This window comes from Nicotiana tomentosiformis, chromosome 8, assembly GCF_000390325.3.
Source record: "Nicotiana tomentosiformis chromosome 8, ASM39032v3, whole genome shotgun sequence".
Lineage (NCBI taxonomy): Eukaryota > Viridiplantae > Streptophyta > Magnoliopsida > Solanales > Solanaceae > Nicotiana > Nicotiana tomentosiformis.
Genome location: NC_090819.1, coordinates 31424510 through 31435392, shown reverse-complemented (window position 1 = coordinate 31435392; position 10883 = coordinate 31424510). Strand labels below are relative to the sequence as shown.

Below are 10883 nucleotides of genomic sequence, written 5' to 3'. Positions count from 1 at the left end.
GATTCTCCAACTTGGGTTGTATGTATTACCGTATTTCCGGTCTGATTCATTGGACCTTTGCTTTACTGTCCCACGTAGTATATAGACTCAAGATGCAAAGGGAATTGGTCACTGGTGTGACCATCTCTATATATATCGCAACAAGTAGACATCTATTGCACATGATGCATCGGTAGCACATATGCCATAGTAAGCTTACCAACCTGATTAGAAATGTTTGCCATGTTAGCTCTCATAGTTGTGAGGGCATCAACATCAATTATACCCGCTGACTTCTGCTAGATTGTTTTGCTCAGTTTACTATGTCCTTGCCAATTATAATCATTAGGGATGAAATTATTCAACGGAGTTTGGATCTCACCATGTCTTTATAATACACATACCTCCACAAACTGAATCTAGATACATATGCAAAGCTTCATCTAACCCATCTATAAAAGTGTGCTCCAATACCTCATTTATTTGATAGTGATAGGGACAATCCTGAAGCAACTTCTTGTACGTTTCTCATACTTGATTGAGGGACTCACCCTTTCTTTGCCGAAATCCGAGAATCTTGCTCCTTAGCGATTTCGTCTTTCGAGATGGGAAGAACTTGATCAAAAAATTTCTAGCTAAGTCGTCCCAGTTCTTGATTAAATTTGCCGGCTTCTTTTGTAGCCACACCTTGCCTTCCCCCAATAGTGAAAAAGAAAACTAAGTCAACCTGATATAGTCTGATAAGACACTTGAGAAATCGTAGGCGATTGTTATCTCAAAAAATTCTGAATATACCTTTGTAGATCTTCATGTGGTAGACCCACATACTTCCCTTTTGCACCAGCAGCACCATATTTTGTTTTAGCTTAAAATTTCCTGTGACAACAGAGCTTGACGATAGCATGCATCATGTTTATAAGGCTGGCCTTGCAACCTCAATAACTGCCCGATCTGCGTTCTCTTCTATTGTTATCAGTTGTGGGAGATCTATAATTGCTTTAGCAGTACTTTAAAAGGCGTGGACATAAGGCGACACGTTTTACATATATCTCAGCGAAGTGTAAGCCTTGAAGCATGGGGTGTAATCCCCATTGATATTTAATTTTTAATATTTTATAAAATAATATAATTATAATAAATATTTTTAAATAGGTAAAATTGCATAAAAATTGAAAAAATTATAAAATAAGAGAAAAATATATATAGATGTGCTTCATCCCCATAAAAACTAGTCAACACAATCCATGATACACTACATACAAGCACAAGTAACTTGAGTTGAAAAGAATAAAGTTTTCTACATAGAGGAACAAAAAGGATGACTAACCTGCAATTTGAACTTTGAACTTGTTGTTATGGAGGAGAATGAATTTTTCTTTGTATTTGCAAAAAATAATTAATTGTTTGTTGTTGTTGGGAGATAGTAGCAAACTAGCGGACAAGATAAAGAATTGGGAAAGACTATAAATAAGGGCTTCTAGCAATAAAAAAATGTCTTCACTTTTGAATTTAATGTTTCGGCTCCTTTTTAAAACTTTTGATTATTACAAACTCACTTTTGAGAATTTAGATATTATATTAAGGACTTATTCAGAAAATTTTGCTTTAATTTGAAAAAGTCTCTTGGGCTTATGCCTCACTACAAAAACGCGTCTCAACGCTCGGGAGGAATTTCTTAGTAGAGGTTTACATAATGGGCAAAATAAAAGTACTTTGGGCATGCATGTGACTTCTTTGTGAGAGTGAGAAATTTCTTTGATATATCTAAGTTCTTAAAATATATTTGAGCAATTGATTCGAATGTGTGAATTCAACTTACTCTTTTGTTCTTGTTGTGAGGGCACATGATTTCGCGAAGGATGGGTGACGTTATTAGATTTTTCTATGATGTTAAGTGTTCAAGCCACAAATGTATTGTGATATTGAGTCGGTTTGTGAGGATATGATTGTTATAAACATGATGCCTTGTGTTGAATAAATTTTTGAAGTATGGCATAGAGTAAAGGGAAGTGTGTGTTGAAGGCATATGCTAAAGTTTAATTGTTGCTATCAATCATAGTCATAGGTATGATGTGCTTCGGATGTGCTAAAAGAAAATAAAGTGCTCTAGGTTAATGTAAATTGGTGGATGAGTCAACTCGAGGACGAGCAACATCTAAGTGTGGGGTGGTGATGTTTGGCCAAAATGCTATACTTTTAGTACATTGCTTGCCTTACATGTTGTTAGTTTAGTAGTTAATTGTGCAACGTTTGAGCTAAATTATGTTGTTTTATGTGTAGAACCATCGGAAGACAAGGGCGAGTGAAAGTTGCACAAAAGGAGGATAAAAATACGAGAAAAGAGCACAAAATCACGAAGTACTCAAGCCTGGTTACAGACCAGGCGTAGCCAGCTCTGTAGCCAGCTTGGCCGTGCTACAGGCTAGGCGTAGTCAGATCTGTAGCAAACTTGGCCACATTATAAGCCTGGCCTCGCGAGGTCTGTAGCCTGATGGTCAAAAGTTCGCGAATTAAAAGACTCTGACCCTGATTTGGACTCAAGGACTTCAACCCTAGACTGTAAATACGCCCTAAACATGTCTAAAGTTGGGGGGGACGTTTTTGAGAGGGGATTCGACCTAAGGAGGCAATAACACACTAGGAGCAAGGCGGAGAATATTTCTACTAGTTTTTCACTTCCTTCTTCCTATTTTCATTATTGGTTATAAATTCTAGTATTGTAGTTTTATATACTATTATGAATAGCTGATTTGTTATCTAGGGTTTTGATGAAACTTTTGTAGGATAAATTCTTATTACGTTTTTATATAATTGAGTCGTTAGATTTCTCTACTTGTTCAACTACGTATTTATTGTTGTTGATTGAATGACTATCAATTGAATGTGCCTATTAGTATGTATTGCTTGGAAAGGGGTATATATTGAGGTAGTTATTGAACAACATCACTCCTAACATATGTGAGGAATCCATACGGAGTGTTTAAAAGTGAGATTAGGAATAACGAAACCTTGGTGTGATCTTAATGAGCGGTGAATTAGTGCCAGCTAGCGTAGTTCGGAAGAATATGTGTAGTAAATTATGGTAGTTGCTCGGAAAAAAATTATGACATCCGAAGTACTCACGATTGGTAGAGAATACTTAGGTGAAGTTATAGAAGGCGTAGTGGGAAGGATTCCGATAATTGGAAAAATCATAACTCTAGACCTCCTTAATCTTGTCTCCAACCCTTAGTCTTGTTAGTTCATAATTTTACATTAATTAGTTTAATATAAAAATTACAATCTTTATAACTAGAAAATTATTTGAACTTGTATTTCTTAGCAATACTGAATAGTTGTAGTTAAGCCTTAGTTCTCTGTTGGATTCGACTTCGGACTTTTCGACCGGATTATATTTACAGCGATCGTTTATCCTTTTTAGGATTAGAGTTGAGCGTGATTAAATTTTGGCACCGTTGACGGGGAACTAATGGTGTAGTTGTAGCTGTACATATTGCTAGGTTTCAAGTTTGAACTTTTATTTTGTTTTCTAGCATTTGAATTTTTAAATTTTTTTTATTTTAATTTTACTTCTTGAATTGAGAAACATGGCATCTTGGAATTATGATAGTTTCGATGTTGGTAATTCTACTGTTGATTTTTCTTGTGCTTATTATGGAGGAAACTACATATGGCAAAATTGTCAAAATATTTTCGGGAGTGGGTTATGTCCACCAACCCAATCTAATGTATGGAATGTATGATATTTATGGTGGTCAAGATGGTCACTTTTATAGTTGTGCTTGTATTTTTTATCCTCCCCAACCCCTTATTATGATATTTCTACTTTTTCTAGTGAGGTTAATAGGAACAAAGAACCAGGGGAAGCTGACCTGAAAGAGATCAAGAATATGTTAAAGAGTCTTGTGGAACAAAATAATAAAAGACAACTACAGATAGAAAGGCAAGAGGAAACTATTCACAACTTGGAGGTACAAGTGAGTCAATTGGTTGACGCATTTAATGCTCAACAAGCTAAGATTATGGATAGTAGCCAAAAAAAGCATGCATTAGATGCAGAAATTGAGGTGCTAATAGATGATGTCAGAGTAGAACACCAACAAACAATCCAACTAGAACTTGAGGATGGCGGTGTCTAAGAAGTAATACTAGAGTCAGTTAAGGACATTGAGGATACATATTTAATTGACTCTAGTGTGGTTGGTATTGAAGATGTCGAAAATCTTGAAGTTCATGTATTTGATCACGTTGGACCCCATTCCAAATACTTCTCTACATTATGTTCAGATGGTGAAATGAGAATTGATTTGTATGAGCATAAAAAGGAGTCAAAGAAAGAGGTAGATGAACCTTATATTTTAAAATTTTCAAGGCCGTCTAGGCAAGGTGACACTCCTCGGTTGAGAGCCAAAAAGTGCAAGAGAATATATTTAATTTTTGGCTCGCGAGAATTTGTACTGCCCCAAGAGCATAATCATAAGCTTGAATAAAAACTTGGGGTTCAATTCAGAAGTTCGAGGTGGAGGCAGAAAGTGTTCACGTCGTGTCGCGACGTTAAATCATGCGCTTGTTGGGAGGCAACCCGATTTTACTGCTTTTTTATTTTTTAAATTTTTAAATTTTTGTTATTGTATTATTTTTGTAGTGTCGATTTTTGATTTTCTAGGAGCATGGGAAACAAAGCTATTGGAAGGATGCAACAACAAGATAGTTGGTTAGAACTAAGTGTAGGGTTCCCTCACAAAGAAAAATACTCGGGAGAAGTTTGAGTACCTCATGAGCTGCCAGTGTTTCGGCCTTTGGCCTACCAGAAATTTCTTTTACCCTTTTATTAGTTATGGTGTGTATTAGGGACAATGCACAATCTTAAGTGTGGGATGAGGAGATTGTGTGGGTGACTTTCTATGTTATTTTAGTTGTGTTAGTTTAATTGAATAAATTTTTTTTAGAAACATAGAAAAAGATTGGATTTTTCCTGACTATGAATCTCCTAGACAGTTTTCTTGAGGGTCTAAAGTTTAACTAAAAACACACAAAAATTAAAAAATAAAAAATTTCAAAAATATGTCTTTTTATTCTTTTAGGTAGAAATAATCCCTCGTAGTTTTTCTTTGTGCCTCGGTTCTTTTTCATGGGATGTAGTTGAACCGGGTAGTAATGTTTTTAATCTTGAGAGTAGAGTAGGATTTAGAAAATAAAAGGATGGGAAGAATGAGATTTGCTAGGCACCTTGTACTTGTTTGATAGTAGCATGTTTAGGCTCTAGCATGTGTAGTACATTTCCTATGGTTTGAAAATGCTTATGATGCTTTGTTGAGTAGATAACATGTTTATTAAAGCCTATATCTCGTTTCTTGGCTTGTGTCACTTTGTGCTTAATGCATAATATTTTGTGGCTCCTTGAATACTTGCAATTGTTTGAGAAGTGGAATGGAACCATCCTTAGTGAGTCATGTGCCATGTGTGGAGAGAAATTGTATAGTCCGTGTCATTGTATTAGAGTCTAGAACTTGCCCGGCATGTAAGTTGAAGCTAAATTTAGGTTTTGCTCGGTTTGAAAAATGATTTTAGACTTTCTTTAATTTTTTTTGAGCTTAATGCTTACCACAAATAAAAATTATCCCAAGTCAACCCTTTGGAGCCTATATAAACTTTTATTTGGCAACCACCTTACAAGCTTATACCCCTTTATTCTTAACTGTCATTGTTTTTATCCTTTTACCTCTTAAAGCACTTTAATTGTAAAATGAGCGCTAGAAGAAGTAAGGAAGTAACTTGAGTGGCTTTTGAATGGAACCAATAAAAGGAAAAAATGTGCATTTGTATTGTAAGGAATACGCTACTAGCAACAATGGTAGAAAAGAGAAAGAAATAAAAAAAAGTGTTGTTGAAAAGAAATAATTATGTAGCAAAAGAAAATAAGAATATCTTATCCTTGCTAGTGGGTATGAATTAAAGTAATGCTTAAAGAAAGAGAAAATATTGTTGGGGTGATATTGTTTGTGAAATTGAAGTTGTATTGAAGAAAAATGCGCTTAAAATTAATTTTGTGATGTGTTAAAATACTTAGGAGGATTAGTCACTATTCCTAAATTTATCCTACTCGTCCCTTTGCCCACATTACAACCATGAAAAAGTTCTAATTGATTTTAGATTGAGCAAGCCTACATTAGTAGAGGTTTACATAATGGGCAAAATAAAAGTACTTTGGGCATGCAAATCACTTTAATACATATGGACCGCGTATACTTATGTATACTTTGGGAACTAACAAGTTTTTGGTGCCGTTATTGGGGACTTAGTGATCACGCCCAACTCTAGTCACAAAATATACTTCGGGTATCGTACTTCTCTTCTGAGCAACTACCAAAATTTACTAGACATATTCTTCCAAACTACGCTAGCTGGCACTAATTCACCGCTCACTAAGATCGCACCAAGGTTTCGTTATTCTTAATCCTACATTTAAACCCTCCATATTGATTCCTCACATACGATAGGAGTGATGTTGTTCAACAACTACCTAAATATATACCCTTTTTCAAGCAATACATACTAAATAGGCACAGTCAATTGATGGTCATTCAATCAACAGCAATAAATACGTAGTTGAACAAGTAGAGAAATTCTATGGATCAATTATATAAAAACGTAATAAGAATTCATCCTACAAAAGATTTCATCAAAACACTAGATAACAAATTAGCTATTCATAATAGTATGCAAAATTACAATACTAGAATTCATAACTAATAATGAAAATAGGAAGAAGGAAGTGAAAAATACGTAAAAAAATTCTCCGCCTTGCTCCTAGTGTGTTATTGCCTCCTTAGGTCGAATCCCCTCTCAAAAATGTCCCCCCCAACTTTAGACATGTTTAGGGCGTATTTATAGTCTAGGGTTGAAGTCCTTGAGTCCAAATCAGGGTCAAAGTCTTTTAATTCGCGAACTTTTGACCATCAGGCTACAGACCTCGCGAGGTCAGGCTTATAGCGTGGCCAAGTTGGCTACAGATCTGACTACGCCTAGCCTGTAGCACGGCCAAGCTGGCTACAGAGCTGGCTACGCCTGGCCTGCAGCCAAGCTTGAGTACTTCGTGATTTTGTGCTCTTTTCTCGTATTTTTATCCTCTTTTGTGCAACTTTCACTCGCCCTTGTCTTCCGATGGTTCTACACATAAAACAACATAATTTAGCTCAAACGTTGCACAATTAATTACTGAACTAACAACATATAAGGCAAAAATATACTAAAAGTATAGTATTTTGGCCAAATATCACCACCCCACATTTAGATGTTGCTCGTCCTCGAGTTGACTCATCCACCAATTTACATTAACCTAGAGCACTTTATTTTCTTTTAGCACATCCGAAGCACATCATACCTATGACTATGATTGATAGCAACAATTAAACTTTAGTATATGCCTTCAACACACACTTCCCTTTACTCTATGCCATACTTCAAAAATTTATTCAACACAAGGCATCATGTTTATAACAATCCTATCCTCACAAACCGACTTAATATCACAATGCATTTGTGGCTTGAACACTTAACATCATAGAGAAATCTAATAACGTCACCCATCCTTCGTGAAATCATGTGCCCTCACAACAAGAACAAAAGAGTAAGTTGAATTCACACATTGGAATCAAATGCTCAAATATATTTTAAGGACTCAGATATATCAAAGAAATTCCTCACTCTCACAAAGAAGTCTCGGATATTAAACTCACGGATACTTAGATTAATCGCTACCCAAGCAAACAAGCATTTTATTATCCATTCAAGGTTATCAATAATTGATGGTTGTGACTAAACTAATATTGCTGAATTTACATAGCTAATTAATTAGATTATTAAGATGCAAGTATTTATGATTTTTAACTTAACTAGTGGAGATGAAGATTTTTGGTTGTGGTCGATTTATTAATCCTATTGAATTCGTAATTACACCCGCTAATCTGAATTATCTATAGTTGCTAGTTGACCAGATTGTTCATATGAATTGTTTGCTCCTGCAATACTACCCGCCTATCCATAATATATCAATCTTATATTTCTATGGTATTGAATCTGCCGCGAATGAATATAGCACGATATTCAACTAAGCAAGAATGTAGGTATATTCCTATCCTAACCGCGAAATCTTTCGTCGAGACACGGGTTAAAAACTAAGCTCTCTTTAATTCTATTTTAATCTAAATATGAATTTCCCAAGTATAGTATAGATAGGGGGTAAATTGGTGACCACACAATTTACAAATTAAATCTAGAATTAAGAAACAACCAATGATGATAATACGTATTAACTAAGTAATAATCAATAAACGTTAATAATCAAGTTAACCATGACTCCAGAACTAATGTACTTAGCCACTCATAATGTAATTTTTACAACAATAGCTAAATTTATAAACGAACAAGAAAGAACACAAGAAAAATATGAAGTCATTGCCGAATTTGCGTTCTTTTGCTCTTTGCACGTTCGTTGCCTCAAAAGAAGGTGCTCAATTCACTTTTTTGGTGGAAGATTAACTCCCGATGCTCCTTTCCAGTGACAAACGATCTTAGACGAGCTGCCTTCGGCTCTTTTTCTTGTAATTTCCTCACGTCTCGTTTCGCTCTAAGTCACCTTCTTTTGAGTAACTTTCATCCAAACTTGTACCTACATGCGTTGAGCACAAACTATACCAATAATCATACAATCTTCATTAAATCATACGATACATGGGACATAAATACACCCAAAAATATATACTTTTTGCCAATTATTAGCAACCACCTCATCACAACTACCATCATAATCCTCTACCGCCAACCACTAACCCTGATAACCAACCATCTCTCGCGCCAACCACCATCTTCACCATCAGCTTTCACCGCACAATTACCACCACCAATCATCTCTATTGCCATCTACGGTTACACAACTATTATCTTATTACTATTACACAACCATCATATCTAGCCGCCTCAACCAATCATGACCACCATCAACCACTGCCTTAAAACCATCATCATTGACCACCTTGTTACCACCATCACTAATTTTTAGAGCGTGCTTCATGATCACGCCCAGCTATGCCTTATAAAAAAGACTAAGCGGTCGTTGCAAATATATTCCGGCTAATAAGTCCGGAGTCGAATCCCACAAGGAATTAACCTATCAAACACAGCTACTAGACTCGTACGAACTCACACAATCAATCTTCCGAAATATTTAAGTAACAATTTGGATGTTTACTAACTAAATATTACGTAATGAAAATGCAACAATTAATAACTAACTATTAACGGGTTGTAGACAAGAATTGGAATGATCTATGGTTGTGATTTCCCCTATTGTCGGAATCTTTTCCGCTATGTTTTCTATAAATTTGCCTAAGTCTTCTCTATCGATCATGAGCACTCTGACTGTCGTAACTCTCTCCCGAGTAATTACCATAATTTACTAGACATATTCTCCCGAATTACGCTAGCTGGCATTAAGTACGGCTTACTCGGATTGCACCAAGGTTTCGTTATCCCTAGTCCCACCTTTAAACCCTTCGTATTGATCCCTCATATACGTTAGGAGTGATGTTGTTCAACAACTACCTAAATATGCACTTTCTCCCGAATAATACATACTAAATAGGCACATCCAATTGAGGGCCCTTCAATCAACCACAATAATATTATAGTTGAATAATAGAGAAAATACTACGGCAAATCTATATTAACGTAACAAGAAAATCATCCTTCAGTAGGTTCCATCAAAACCTTAGATTAGGCGTTTAGCTATCATACTCATAGTAACAATATACAAAATATTTTACATAATTAAATTACAAAGTAAGGATAAAGGAATGTAGAAATCGATGAGTTTAGCTCCCAATGGTTGTTCCACGAGCTATCCTTGCCTCCGGTTGCAAAAAAAGTCCTCAAAAGTGGCATTTTTAGGTCTATTTATATGTGAGGAAAAGACCTAAATGTGTAGGCCAAGTCCTAGTCAAACGAGGAGATGAAATAAGTCTTCAAAGCTCGGAATGTGCGTGCCTCAGACATGGCCTCGCGAGGCATAATGCCAGCTTAAGCTCGCCCCAAGCCTGGCGTCGCGAGGTATAACGCCTGCTTGAGCTCGCCCCAGGCCTGGCGTTGCCAGCTCCCACGCGAGCTAAAGAGATCACCCAGCCTGCTCTAACGCCTGTTCTAGGCCTCACTTCGCCAGCTTTTCATTTATTGGCTGCTCACTTATTTCTTTCTTCTTTTCAACTGTTTTTGAGCACGCTTTAGACTTTAATTATTCCTTTTGCTCTACTTTCATCTCCAATTCACCTACACATAAAATAGACTCCATTACACGCAAATAAAGTGTAATTTATCATTAAAGCATATAAAATGCAAGACGAATAATGTGCTAAACTATGAAATTATAGCCACACATCAATATCCCACACTTAAATATTGCTCGTCCTCGAGCAATCAAACTACACTTATAGACACAACCTTTCTAAGCAATTCCCTTAACTCATTATACCAAGAATATTTAAAATAGTCTAAGCCCAAAGGTGTAACATCCTCGCCTCAAGATTTGATTCACAAATACCATGCCTTATTCACAATTCACTTACTTACTCTAACATGGAGGTCAACGACATTACCTTTCCCTTATGAATCACGTGCCCTCGCCCAATCAAAGAGCTTAGTTCCACACACAATAAATTTTAAGAACGTCGGAACTCAAGATAGGAAAAATTCACTCGCTCTTAAAAAATAACATTCATATGCCACAAATGATGCACCATAGGCTTGCCCGTAGTGTAATACTCTACTAATCGATTTCATTCAGTCTAAGATCAAGTGGGACTTTCATTAGTTGTAATGTAGGCTACGGGTCGGGTAGGATACATTTGGAT

The 10883-nt window shown here is 36.0% G+C and overlaps 1 long non-coding RNA gene across 1 annotated transcript; it reads right to left on the bottom strand.

Moving 5' to 3' along the window:
• Positions 1 to 305: 305 nt before the first annotated feature.
• On the bottom strand, positions 306 to 914 carry LOC104088144 (uncharacterized). Its single transcript, XR_684487.4, has 2 exons — positions 775 to 914; positions 306 to 671 (listed from the first exon to the last, which is right to left on the bottom strand). It is a non-coding gene; the product is annotated as an uncharacterized lncRNA (long non-coding RNA).
• Between the last annotated feature and the right edge of the window lie 9969 nt (positions 915 to 10883).